This window comes from Hakea prostrata, chromosome 9 (genome assembly GCF_041222555.1).
Source record: "Hakea prostrata isolate BN-2017 chromosome 9, UWA_Hpros_2, whole genome shotgun sequence".
In the NCBI taxonomy this organism is placed as follows: Eukaryota; Viridiplantae; Streptophyta; class Magnoliopsida; order Proteales; family Proteaceae; genus Hakea; species Hakea prostrata.
Window position 1 is genome coordinate 22,714,219 of NC_142608.1, and position 14,450 is coordinate 22,728,668.

Consider the following 14,450-nt stretch of genomic DNA (forward strand, 5'->3'; position numbering starts at 1 on the left):
TAGTCTATCTTCTTCTTGTTTCATGCTTGGGGTTCTTGATTGGGTAGATTTCATAGTGTTGTAACCTCCTTCTCTAGCTATTGGATTATTGCATGGTTTGATGAGACCACAACTCATCCTTGGACGTAGGTCATTTGGACCAAACCAAGTAAAACTTTGGTGTCTTGCATCTTTTCTTTATTTCTTTCTTTTATGTCTCAATTCTGTTGCTATATAGGTGATATTTCTTAACAGGGGTGCTGCCCCCACACCCCTGCCGGGGCGGCCTCCCTGGACCTCGCCCGCTCACTATGGAGCAGGACCCCGTGTCCGTCGGCAACAAAATGTGAAGCATGAATCATACTCAACAGAATCGGCCAGATTTGGGCATTGCTGTCTTTGGGAATTGGGATCATCATGAAATGTGGCTTCGAGCCTAATGCTGTCACGTTGACTAAAATTGCAAAGGCCAAAGAGTTGTTCCACATGATGCTCAGAGAACTTGAGAAGGGTATCCTTTTCATGTAATGTTGTAAAGAGTTGTTCCACATGATCACTTGGCTATGCAAGATGGGAAACAATTGTGAGGCTCTGGAAATGCTTAGGGCGATGGAACTCGAGAGTAAATGTGACCCTGATGTTATCATGCATACTGCAATCATTGATGGACATTGCAAAGAAGGAATGGTAAATGAGGCCCTGAACCTATTTGCTGATCTGCTCAAGAAACACCTCTCCCCAGATGTAGTTACTTACACTTGTTTAATTCATGCGCTTTGCAATTTACATCGGTGGAAAGAAGCTGTAAATATGTTCCATGAGATGGTGGATTATGGCATCTTACCAAATGCGGCCACTTTGATGATTCAGAAAGGACTAGAATTTGATGTTATCACTTTCAACTCTCTTATTCATGGCCTATGCAATTCTGGCCAGTTGGAAGAAGCCATTGGATTGCTAGACAAAATGTCTGGACTAGGAGTCTCTCCTGATGTCGTGACTTTTAGCATTTTGATGAATGCTCTTTGCGAAAAAGGAAGGACTGCTGAAGCACAAAAGTTGTTTGAATTGATCCTTCAAGGAGGACTGGAGCCCGATGTTGTCACCTGTAGACATTATAATGTTTACTTCAATAGTATTGTAAACATTATAATGTTTACATCAACATCAATAATCTAAACAACCGTGTAAACATTATAATGTTTACTTCAACTGGTCTATTTGAATAACCTTTCAATGTGTAACCTCCTTTTACTTGCCTGTCTTATTTCTGTGAGTTTCCAGACGTATATATGTAGCTTGAAAATGACTCAAAATATAACATTGTTCAGCATGTCTTGTGACTACATATTGTCAATGAGAATACTTGCAGAAGCATTTTTTTCATGTGACATTTCCACCTTTCATGGGGACTGAAGAATAAAGCTCTACTTCTACCAAAAAAAAAAAGAAAAAAAGAATAAAGCTTTTACTTCTCATATGTTAATCCGAGTTTTTCATTAAAAGAGAATGTGTTATTGTACTTCTTTTTTGGTGGTACAATTGTATTGTTCAGAATAACAAAACTAGGAGCACCACATCCATCAGACTCTGCTCACAATGGGAGATCTTGTTTCATTTGCCGTTTCAGCATCTAGAGATTAGTTTTTTTGGGTTCCCCACCATGCACAAGCTCAAGCTAGGACTAGTCTTTCATCCAATGTAACCGAGACATGATTTTGTTTTTGTACCAAATAAGCTCACAGGACAAAGGATTAGAATGGCCAACTCGTTTTTGTTTGCCGATTCCGGACTATTTTTGCTTCAAAATGTGTTCTAGGCCTTGAATCTGGTCCAAGAACGTATACCAGCCATGCTACTCGCTAACACACACAGATCAATCATCTATGTTGGCGGTTCTTCGCATTACCAATGTCGCCAACCAGCGAACTGTAGGATGCTAAACTAGAGACTTGTTGGATCCACCGATCCACCAGGATCTATTATTTCTATAATAATTAAAGCATGTTATGAATACAATGCGGAAGCATAAATAAATAAATACCTCTAGTGTTTTGTTGTAGATCTGCTTTCTTCACTCTCCTTGAATCTTCCGTAGCCTTTCACCTTTTGAAAACCTTCGTTTTGAGTGTTCGTGGAAACAATCTCAAATCCAAATATTGAGTGTGACGGCTACGGGGACCCAATGAGTTATTTATAATATAAAACCCTAACCTTTAACCACTCCCACAATAGTAAAGGTCAGTAATACCCCTGAATGAATATGGGTCCAGATAAAAGGGACCAGTGTTAGTTAAGCCCACAAAACCCAACAATCTCCCACTTGGGCTACACTAACACAAGTACCTTTACCTAAGTATTTGGCCATAATGCCCATAATCCTTCATCACTCAGAAAACCTGATTCAACTAACAAACAATTAATGTGAACGACAGTAGGAGATGCTCCTCAATATACGGAACACAACTATCTGCCATTACAGTCATTAACAACTCGCTGATATGAATCCTTGGGGTGCATACAAGAGGTAAAGAATGCAAAACCTTATGTGATCACAAAAGCATTCCCTCTTGTGGGTCCTTTCCTGATCAATGATCAGCCTACCTTGAATTACCTCATAGGTAGAATACTCAGATATTATGATTTGGCAAACCGCCATTGATCGATCTAACATTAATATCTGAATTTAGCAATACCGCCAATTGGCATAACCGCCTGTGGCAAAACCGCCCATTGGCATAACCGCCCATTGGCATAACCGCCCATTGGCAAAACCGCCCATTAGCAAAACCACCTATTGGCATAACTGCCCATGGCAAAATTGCTAACCAGGATTTAGGCTAAATACCGCCGTAAATCATAACCTTGGCTAAATACCGCCATAAATCAGAACTTTGGCTAAATACCGCCATTGTCATTAAAACCTTGGCTAAATACCGCCATTGTCATTAGAACATCAAATGTATCAAATATAAATCTACATTATTTACTTTAATCATTAACACAAGATGAAAACGAAATAATCATCTTATTTAATGAATAAATTTCATAATGACGTCAAATAATGTTGAATAAAAACAAACAACAACTCCCACTAAATGAAAGTATTAAAATATTATAAGACATCCATACTGGAAACATGATTTTTAACAACTCCCACTGAAAGTGCCTCAGTAAGCGGAAGACATTTTGATGGTACTTTAAATGACATATATAACTTATCAAAGTCAATCTTAGGCATTCATAATAATGACAAAAATATATATATTGCCAAAGAAGGAAAAATTACCATCATGCTGGTAAGAGTTACCGACTGTTACTACATTTCAACCTTTGGGTTGAGAATGCACTAATCCCCTTACAATTTGCAACTACCGCGGGATATATGACTTTGAAAGTGCCAACACCTTTGGGTTAATGGTACTTTTAAGTCATCATATTCCTTTAAAAACATATGCATAAACATACTTTGATGATGACACCTTTGGGTGAACACCATCAATTTTCTGCAGTAATATACCTTGGATCACATAATATTATAATAAAATTATATTTTACCACTTTGGTGGGTTCCACATAATTCTATCATAACATTATGTAATCCTATTTGCAGTAATTTATAATGGGATTCTTTCAATGAGAAAACAACTATGCACATCCAATGTAAATTGTCATATTCTAGAAACTTTAAAAGAAAAAATAAGAAATATCTTGGCACAAAACAAATATATTAATCACATAAAAATGAGGCAACAATAACCTGAAAATCCACCTGGGTAAATAAAATACCAAAAACACCCCACCATGTGCAATACTAATATATAGATGATATCACATAAGCAAATGTCACCAAACGACACTATAAAGACAATAGGAAAGGGAGTGATGCCACGGGGATTACACTTCTCCTCAATCTCCATAAAAATTTGAGTCAAAAACAAAACGAAAATATATTAACAGTATACAACCTCGGTATCAATTATTGATAAAACATAACACCATACCATAAATAGAAAATTAAAATAAATATTTAATTCAAATTATAAAATAATTGATCGGATTAATCAAACTAATCAAGTTCTAATGCAAGGACCTTAAAGAAAAGGCATGCTCACCAATTCTATTAACGGGGATATTTCATGGGTTGAAATTGGTACAGCCAACCAACCATAAGAGCAGACACCCACCCGCCCGATATGAGGGATAATGGATGCACAAACGAACAGAGAAGAACACAAGAAAGCACACAAGGGATTAACGGGTGGCAAAACCAGCCACGCCACTAGAGAGAAAATGAGTTCACACGGAAACACACACTCTCACACACACAAAGGCAGCGCCCCACACCCGGAGTGCCCAACCACGGATGATTCCCCAATCTCCACAGAGATAGATACCAAGGTATCCAGAAAAATAGGGAAACCTAAAACCAATCCAAGTAAAAGACCAGACAGAAGACCCAAATCGCTCAAACAAAACAACCAAAACCATAAACAGGCCCCAGAAACAACACCCACACCCAACAAAAAGGAGCCAGGAACGAAAAAGAGACTAGATGTATCAATCAAGATGAAAATCAACCTCTCGGCAATCCCGAACTATGTACAAAGAGCATGCAACACTCTAGTCCAACATAGTATTAAAGACAATAGGAGGATTCACTCGACTCGGAAACCCAAGCCCCAAGAGAAAGAGAAAAAATGCCCAAAAAACTCGAACGAAGATGCAAAACTCTATAATTAGAAATGCATGACTACAAGGATTGGATGACAGGGTAGCAACTATCTAAGTCAACTACACAAAACCAGTACTTGCATGAACAATACCAAACAGACCAAGGATACCACCATCCAATAACAAATCAACGAAAGCAAAGAAAAATCATAAGGCCATGATTTCTATAGAACAGCGAGTCCATCCTAAACAAACAAGCCACAATTCACAAAAGCCAGATAAGGTAAAAGCAATAACAATGCAAAGCAACCAAAGCCCTCACCAAGATCTACAAGATAAACAACCAAAGTGACCCAACGCTCTCCGAAGAGAAGTATTACGAGTTAGTAAGATAAGCACCAACGACACCAAAAGTTTAATGTCAAGCAAACAATATGATACAAGGCACGCACAGCTGAACAGACATCAAAATTGAAACATAAGTGGGCAGACAAACTAAACATCACCTAGATGGTGAGTCAACGATTGATTTAACACGGAAAAAGGACTCTAACCAACCACCGAAATGGGTTACCAAAACAAGATGCTAAAGGAAGATATCACAAAGCACCAGATGCACGGAAGGCAAAACAAAAACAAACATGGCCAAGAGAGTAAAGCTAAGCCCAGAAATAAAAGTACAAAAGGAAGCACAACGAGAACGACACAAAACCACCAACCCACAAAGCAAGACGCCACACACATCAAACCAGTAACAAAAGAACCAACAATTAAATTAAAAATAAGAAGAAACATGCCACACACTCATCAAAACCACAAAACCATATCCGACACAATACATCGATGAACTAATAAAATCAATGACTAGGATTCAAAGACCGATCAAGACCAGATGAAAAACAGAATTAATTCAACGATTAAACCATATAAAAATCAAGATAGAATAATAATAAACAACGAACCATTAAAGACCATTAAACCATATAAAAATAAACTAAAAAATATCTAAAGACTAAGATCATAACAAGAGGAAACCAACAACACCAAAACCAACAGATGAAGAAAAAACCAGCCACACCAAAATATGTCCACAGACAACAATAAGGTGACTGGAAAGCGTGGCAAAGTGTATAACAACAAGGGAAACCACTCAAGAGAGTTCAATAGTCCAAAACCATGGAAGCATGTATAACAAAACATGTACAGAAACACAACCAGCAAACAAGATGGAAACCCCAAAACACCAAAAAAAAAAAAAATAAAAATATATATAATAGATCACCAATGAAAACAACATGAAAACCAAGAAAAAATACACCCAAAGACAAGAAAGAACCAAAACCAACCAACAAAACCAGACAAAAGAACGGAAGACAAACAAACCCCAACACGGGATGAGCAACCAGAGACACCGCAAACAGGAAAGGAAGACGGAAAGGCAGAGGGCAGCGAACAGACCGAGAAGGCTCAGCAAACCAAGAACAAGACCAGGAGAGAGACAAAACCCAAAGACAACCGCATCACAAACGACCAAAAAACAACACAGGAAGAGCCAAAAAGCACACCAAACCCACAAACAAGACAAACAGGAGAAAAAAAACAAGAAAAAAAAACACCCAAGCAAACAGACGAAAAGAAGAAACAGAGGGAAAGCCCGAAGGCCAAAAAAACACAAAGGACCAACACCCAAAAAACAAACAGACAAAAGCACAAGAAGAGGAGAAGACAAGGAAAACCAACAAGACAAGCAAAAAACAACACCACCAAACAAGAAAGGCAAAAAAGAAGGAGACAAGAGGAAAAAGAAGAACAAAGGCCAGAAAAAAAAGAAAGACAGACAGAAGCCCAAAAAAAGAAAAAAAAAAAAAGCAAAAAAAAGAAGAAAAAGAAGAAAAGAAAAACGAAAAAAAAAACAAAACCAAAAAAGAAAGAAACAAAAAAAACCAAAGACAAAAAAAAAACAAAAAAAAAACAAAAAAAAAAAAAAAAAAAAAAGAAACCAAAAAAAAAAAAAAAAGGAAACAAAGAAAAAAAAAAAAAAAAAAAAAAAAAAAAGAAGAAAAAAAAAAAAAAGAAAAGGAAAAAGACAGAAAAAAAAAAAAAAAAAAAAAAAAAAAGAGAGAAAAAAGGAGGAAAAAAAAGGGGACAAGGTATAATAAAACCAAGAAGGAAGAGGGGTAAAAGGGTGTTATTAGACAAACCAACAAGACTAACCCCTTCTCACTGCGTAGTTTATCATTGTCTTCTGGGTCTCCATGTTTGCAATATCCTTCCAAAAGAATATTGTAAGTGATATCATCTGGAGTCACCCCCAAATTAAGCATTGCATCCAAAAGCATTTTAGCATTTTTCATCCGGCCCTGCTTGCAGAGTCCATTCATAAGTACATTATAGGTTACAACACCTGGTGCTCGGCCCGTATTCTGCATCTCCTTAAGCAACTTAAACCCCATCTTAACGTCTCCACTCTTACAGAACCCATCAATCACCATTGTGTAAGTAGCATCATCCGGTATCAAACCTACTCTTACCATCTCCTTCAATGTCTTCTCTGCTTCAGCGACTCTTCCTTCTCTACAGAGCCCTGAAATAAGAGCTGTATATGCCACATTATCAAGCTCAATTCCTTGGCCAATCATTCCCTTTCTTATATCCATAGCCGACCCTAAATCACCCTCCTTGCAACAACCATCAATGAGAGTAGTGTATGTGATCTCATCAGGTTTCAAACCCTTACTTGACATCTCTTGCATAAGCCTTCTTGCTTCCCTCAAATCACCAACCTTGCATAAGCCGTTGATGAGTGTATCGATAGGTAACTAGATCAGGCTTCACTCCTTTCCTCAACATTTGCTGATAAATTTCCATAGCCACATCCATTCTCCCATTCTTGTACTGCCCATCAATTAAAGTAGTGAAAATAACATCATTTGGAACCAACCCTCTCTCGCACATTTCGTCGAATAGTTCACGTGCTTCTTCCCGTTTACAATCTTTGCACAGCCCATTGATCAAAACACTGTAGGTGAAAACATCTGGAAGGATATTTGCTTCCAACATAATGTTCTTCAATCTAAATCCTTCCTCCAAATTCCCCGACTTGCAGTACCCATTGATCAATGTATTGAAACTAACAACACTTGGAACCAAACCACTCTTACTTATTTCATTAAAGATCAACTGGGCTTCCTTCAACTTACCCTCTTTGCAGAATTTATGCATCAAAATGTTGAATGTGTAGATATTCGGCGGAAACCCATAGGTCAAAATTTCTGAATAGAAAGCCCAAGCAGCAGCAGATGAATTCGCCTTCATCATGTGGTCCAGAAGATTGCTGCAAGCATGAAACGGGATTCCAAATCCATGCTTATTAACCAATCTGAAACACTGAATAGCATCTGAAACAAAACCAGAACTCGTATACGCATTCATCAGAGCATTAAGTAGTGAATTTGGACGACGGGAACCTGAGGTTTCAAGAATAGTGGCAAATATAGAGGAAGCTGAGTCTTTCCCCTTCCGAGAGATGAAAAATTGAAAGAGAGATTCGGCTTCTGAAAGCATTTGATGGGTACAGAGGAGTTGTGCCATTGTGCAGTAAGACTGGATGGGGGGGGGGAAGCCGGGGGGCAAAGAAACCCTTTTGGGGGGGGGGGGGGGGGGGGGGGGGGGGGGGGGGGGGGGGGGGGGGGGGGGGGGGGGGGGGGGGGGGGGGGGGGGGGGGGGGGGGGTTTGGGTTGCGAATATGGATCTGAGTAGTGGAGACTCGGGCAGCAGCAACTCAAGCGGGAAGACACCACAGCCACGTCGCTCGTCACGCGTAATCAAACGCCCTGGTATTCTTGATATTTACCAGACTTAGGCGCATGTTAGTTTCTTCCTGATGGTTAGGTAGCTGGACGGCTGTGATTTGGGCTGAATAATTAATGGTAGAGATGCACCTAATATTCCTTATAACACAAGAAACCCTATATAATTGTAAAGGGAAGGGTAAGAGGCAATGAATTAAGAACTTCGTCTTCCTCAAAACTTTGTCTGCTCTGTTCCTTTTCTTCTGAACTCTTCCCCTCATTTCTCTCTTCGTTTGCGATCGTATCATTTGGTCCGACCTGCCGGATACTATGGCCGAGGGTACTCGAGCTCGACATAATGACGACACTCTTCGCCAACTGACAGCAGCTACCAGCACCCAAGCAGAACAAATTACTTCACTGCAAGATGCTATAGCAGAACAGAGGAGCACTTTAGCAGAGATTATGGTCAAATTAACGACCATGGATTCACGGGGAAGTGCATCGCCGTCACATGAAACTCGTGGAATATTGGGATCGCCAGTGCCAGTAGCATCAGCTACGTCAAATGCGAGTGGAGCAATTCAAACTCGTGCCATTCGTTTGGACTTTCCTAGGTTTGATGGCCACGATCCTTCCGGTTGGATCTTTCGAGCTGAACAATTCTTCGAGTATCATCTCACTCCGGATGAACAGCGATTGATACTATCCTCGTTTCACATGGAAGGTAAGGCGTTGCAGTGGTTTCAATGGATGAAACGATCCAAATTAATTCCGAATTGGGCAACCTTCGCTCGTGCTTTAGAGGTACGATTTGGACCAATAGAATTCGAAGACCCTCAGGCGTCTCTCGCAAAATTGACCCAGCAAACCACCGTGGCAGAATACCAAGCTCAGTATGAGGCTCTGGCCAATCGGGTGGAAGGGCTTCCAACTTCTTTTCTGGTAAGTAACTTTGTTTCAGGGCTAAAACTAGAACTCCGAAATGAAGTAAAGGCGTTCCGGCCGCTAGACATGATACAGGCGGTGGCGTTAGCTAGGCTGCACGAGCAGAAAATGATGGAACAGAAACGACCCTTCGTACGTACTGTTCCTCTTAATGCCCGACCACTTGCGTTTAGTGCGGCTACTGGTGGAGGAACTAAGCCAACCCTACTTCCCTCTGCTAATCAAACTTTACCAGTAAAGAGACTCACAGCAACAGAGCAGCAACAACAAAGAGAGCGAGGGCTATGTTTTAATTGCGACGAACGATTCGTGCCAGGACACCGATGTAAGAATCGTCAATTGTTGTTGCTAGAATTTGAAGATGAAGATGAAGCCGCAGGAGAGAACTTAGCCTCTGTAATGGATGAAGAAATGCCACCAATGACTGAAACTTCGCCCACTGGTCTCTCGTATCATTCTCTTACCGGAGTTACTTCCCCGACAACGATCCGATTTACAGGCGTTGTTGCTGGACGGTGTTCGCAAATTCTGTTAGATGGAGGCAGTACACATAACTTCCTACAGAGTCACGTGGTGAAGCATTTGAATCTAATGGTGGAGCCAGCTTCGAACGTGAAGGTAATGGTGGGAGATGGCAATAAACTTAACTGTGAAGGGCTGGTACGTAATTTGCCTATTACTATTCAGGATTATTCTACAAATATTGATGTTTTCATCCTTCCTTTGTGTGGAGCCGATTTGGTATTGGGTGTGCAATGGTTGGAGTCTTTGGGCCCAATAGTGTTTGATTACAAAAAGAAAACAGTCCAATTTGAAAATGGGCCTAGCACAATTATGTTATTGGGTGATGGGCCATGAGACCCAGAATTACTAGTGTATCAAGGTTTTAAAAGGTTACTTGCAAATGGGACTGGGCTCACCTTATACAAACTTGAATTAATTCAAGCAGCCAGCACTGAACTCAAGCCTGTACCCCCTGATATAGCCCAATTGTAAACTGAATATGACTCAATTTTTCAAGAGCCAGTGGGCCTTCCACCTCCACGAGCCCAAGACCATACCATTCATCTATTACCTGCAATGGGCCCAGTAAATGTAAGGCCTTACAGATACCCATATTTTCAGAAAAATGAAATAGAGAGGCAAGTTGCAGACATGCTTAACTCTGGAGTTATACGCCCAAGCCAGAGCCCATTTTCTTCCCCAGTCTTGTTGGTGAAAAAAAGAGATGGGACATGGCATTTTTGTGTGGATTATAGAGCTCTAAATGCAGTCACTGTTAAGGACAGGTTTCCTATTCCAACTATTGATGAATTATTTGATGAATTGCATGGAGCCCGATACTTCTCTAAGTTGGACCTAAGGTCAGGTTACCACCAAGTACAAGTGAATGAGAAGGATATACCAAAGATTGCTTTTCGAACTCATGAAGGGCATTATGAATTTATGGTCATGCCCTTTGGTTTGACCAATGCGCCATCAACTTTTCAATCTATGATGAATACAATATTCAAGCCATTCTTGCGAAGGTTTGTGCTAGTGTTTTTTGATGATTTATTGATTTATAGCTCAACATGGTTAACTCACTTACAACACTTGAGGAAAGTACTTGAAGTGATGCAGGATCATAAGTTGTTTGCTAAAATCTCTAAGTGTGCATTTGGACAAGAAAGTGTGGATTACCTTGGGCATGTTGTTTCTTCACAAGGTTTGGCAGTGGATAAAGCCAAAGTGGAAGCTGTAATGTCATGGCCCAAGCCCATTACTTTGAAAGGGCTACGTGGGTTCCTTGGACTGACAGGTTATTATAGGCGATTTATCCCAAATTATGCTAAGGTGGCAGCTCCACTTACTAATTTGCTGAAAAAAGGGGCTTTTAGTTGGACATCAGAAGCTCAAGTGGCCTTTGGCAACCTCAAGAACCTACTCACTCATACCCAGTGTTAGCTCTTCCCAATTTCAATGAGCCATTTACTATAGAGACTGATGCATCAGGATTGGGGGTGGGGGCAGCCTTAATGCAAGCAGGTCATCCAATTGCCTATTTCAGCAAGAAGCTTTCACCTAAAATGCAGTCTGACTCCACATATGTGCGGGAGATGTATGCTATAACCCAAGCAGTGGGATGATGGTGCCAATATTTGTTAGGGCGAAAATTCTACATACTCACTGACCAACGTAGTTTGAGGGAATTAACAGCTCAGGTGATTCAAACACCTGAACAAACAAAGTGGCTCACAAAACTTCTGGGCTATGTCTTTGAGATTCGTTACAAACCGGGCCGGGAAAATGAAGCTGCAGATGCCTTGTCAAGAGCCCATGAGCCCACAACGCTAAGCTTAGCCCAACAAGTTGCATCTAACACATCTGATTCAAGCACACCGAGTCAACTCACCATGCTGAACCAGGTGCTATCATCTCAACCAATTTGGGATTTCTTACCTGAATTAAGACAAGCCACTGAAGCCTCGTCGGAGTTGCAACGCATTCACGCAGCTTTACTCGCCAATGATCCATCTACCGCCGGGTATACCACTGCTAATGGACTTTTATTATTTGAGAATCGTTTAGTCATTCCCTCACCTATGCGAGAAAGATTCCTGCAAGAATTTCATAATTCCCCTCAAGGTGGGCATGCGGGTTATCTTCGAACTTACAAGCGCATTTCAGCAAATTTATATTGGCAAGGGATGAGGGCTGATGTGAAGAAATTTGTGGCCGATTGCTCACTGTGTCAAAAGGTAAAACCTATTCATACCAAACCTGCGGGTCTATTACAGCCATTATCGGTGCCTGAATTAGTTTGGGAGGACCTCACTATGGATTTCATCACTTGTTTACCCCTTAGCTCCGGCAAGTCCGCAATCATGGTCGTGGTGGATCGCCTGAGTAAATATGCACATTTTGTGGCTTTGCCCCCAAAATTTTCGAGCCATCTTGTTGCTGCCTCCTTCCTCACATGGATTGTTCGCTTACATGGCTTGCCACGCTCCATAGTCAGTGATCGTGATCCCATCTTCATGATATCCTTTTTGAAAGAACTCCACCGTCTCCAAAGAACACAACTTGCCATGAGTACGGCCTATCACCCTCAAACAGACGGCCAAACTGAGGTTGTAAATCGGTGTCTCGAAACTTACCTCCGTAGCTATGTTGATGAGGTGCCAACTGATTGGGTCAAGTACTTGCCGTGGGCGGAGTACTGGTATAATACTGCCTTCCACTCCTCAATTGGGACGACACCCTTCCAGATCCTGTATGGCCGACCTCCACCAACAATTGTTCGCTATTTGCAGGGTACGTCTGCTAATGCTGCCGTTGACCAAGATTTGCAGGCTAGGGATGCAGCTCTTACACTCCTCAAACAAAATCTGCAACGCGCCCAATCTCGCATGAAGTCCCAAGCTGATCATCATCGTAGCGATCGGGAGTACCAAGTCCATGATTGGGTATGGGTAAAAATTCAACCATATCGGCAGACTTCCTTGGTTAAACGGTTGCATCCCAAGCTTTCAAAAAGGTTTTTTGGACCATATCAGATCCTAGAACGAGTGGGAAATTTGGCATACCGGCTCGATTTGCCGCCAGGGACGCAGATCCACAACGTTTTTCACATCTCTCTGCTGAAGCCGTATGTGGGATCGCCTCCAGCCACTTCTTCAGACCCATTCTTCCCCATTCCACCGGCAGATCCGTCGCCTCTGGTTATTATTCAACAGCATACAGTTCGTCGCCGAAATGCACAAATCCTCCAAGTTCTTGTGCAATGGGAGGGTCTTCCGCCAGAGGATTCTACTTGGGAAGATTTCCAGGCTTTGCGTCGTCGATTTCCCCATTTGCACCTTGAGGACAAGGTGCTTTCCCCAGGCGGCGGTAATGTTGCGAATATGGATCTGAGTAGTGGAGACTCGGGCAGCAGCAACTCAAGCGGGAAGACACCACAGCCACGTCGCTCGTCACGCGTAATCAAACGCCCTGGTATTCTTGATATTTACCAGACTTAGGCGCATGTTAGTTTCTTCCAGATGGTTAGGTAGCTGGACGGCTGTGATTTGGGCTGAATAATTAATGGTAGAGATGCACCTAATATTCCTTGTAACACAAGAAACCCTATATAATTGTAAAGGGAAGGGTAAGAGGTAATGAATTAAGAACTTCGTCTTCCTCAAAACTTCGTCTGCTCTGTTCCTTTTCTTTTGAACTCTTCCCCTCATTTCTCTCTTCTTTTGTGATCGTATCAGATATGCTTCTTGAGGGAGGAATCAAGATTTTTTGTTGCAGAGTTCTTAATGGCTTCGGAGATGGTTGTGAGGATGGGATCATCATGGTAAGGAAGTGGAGGAGGCTTAAACCAGGTGGAGAAGAAATACCCAACTCTTGAAAAGTGAATTTGATGCTGTTTCCGAATAATCATCTCTCTAATCTGCATACGTTTAAGCTCTTCTGGGCTTGAGTTCTGAATTCCTCTTCAGGGTTTAACACATGATAATATATGAAAATCTTCCGTGGCTGACTGCAATTTTTAGGGTTCATTGCTCTATGACTACAATCCGTTCCCGATCAGAGATCAAGTAATCTCATGGTGAAAGTACATGTTGGAAGTTGCCGTTCCCGATCAGAAATCACAACCTTTACCTTTTCTTTTTTTAGACAAACCAGTGATGAAAGAAAAGGTGGGATGATTCACAACCTGTTCCTTTTTATTTTATTTTATTTTATTTTTTATTTTTAAATATTGGGTGTTTTTTTGAATCCTCCATAATGTTGATATTCTAATTTCTATCTTTTTTTATACGAATAAAAAGGTTAAGATTAATTTAGAAGCAATTACATAAGTAGGATTATAGGTTCATATCTTCATAGCCTACATCCGTTACCAAAAAAAACCATATTTGTGAAGCATTGTTGGAGCTCAGGGGATGGGAAAACATCAAAGCTGATTGCTAATGTTCTGTTAGCTACATTTAATAATTTGTCTATTACAGACAAAGGCCAAAATATTGTTGTTGGTTTAGGTAGGAGTTGTGCTAGTAACTCCAAGTTACTCCAAACCATATT

The 14,450-nt window shown here is 40.9% G+C and overlaps 1 pseudogene; it reads right to left on the bottom strand.

The window, feature by feature from the left end:
• Positions 1 to 4,877: 4,877 nt before the first annotated feature.
• Positions 4,878 to 14,045, bottom strand: LOC149005019 (uncharacterized; annotated as a pseudogene).
• Positions 14,046 to 14,450: the final 405 nt, after the last annotated feature.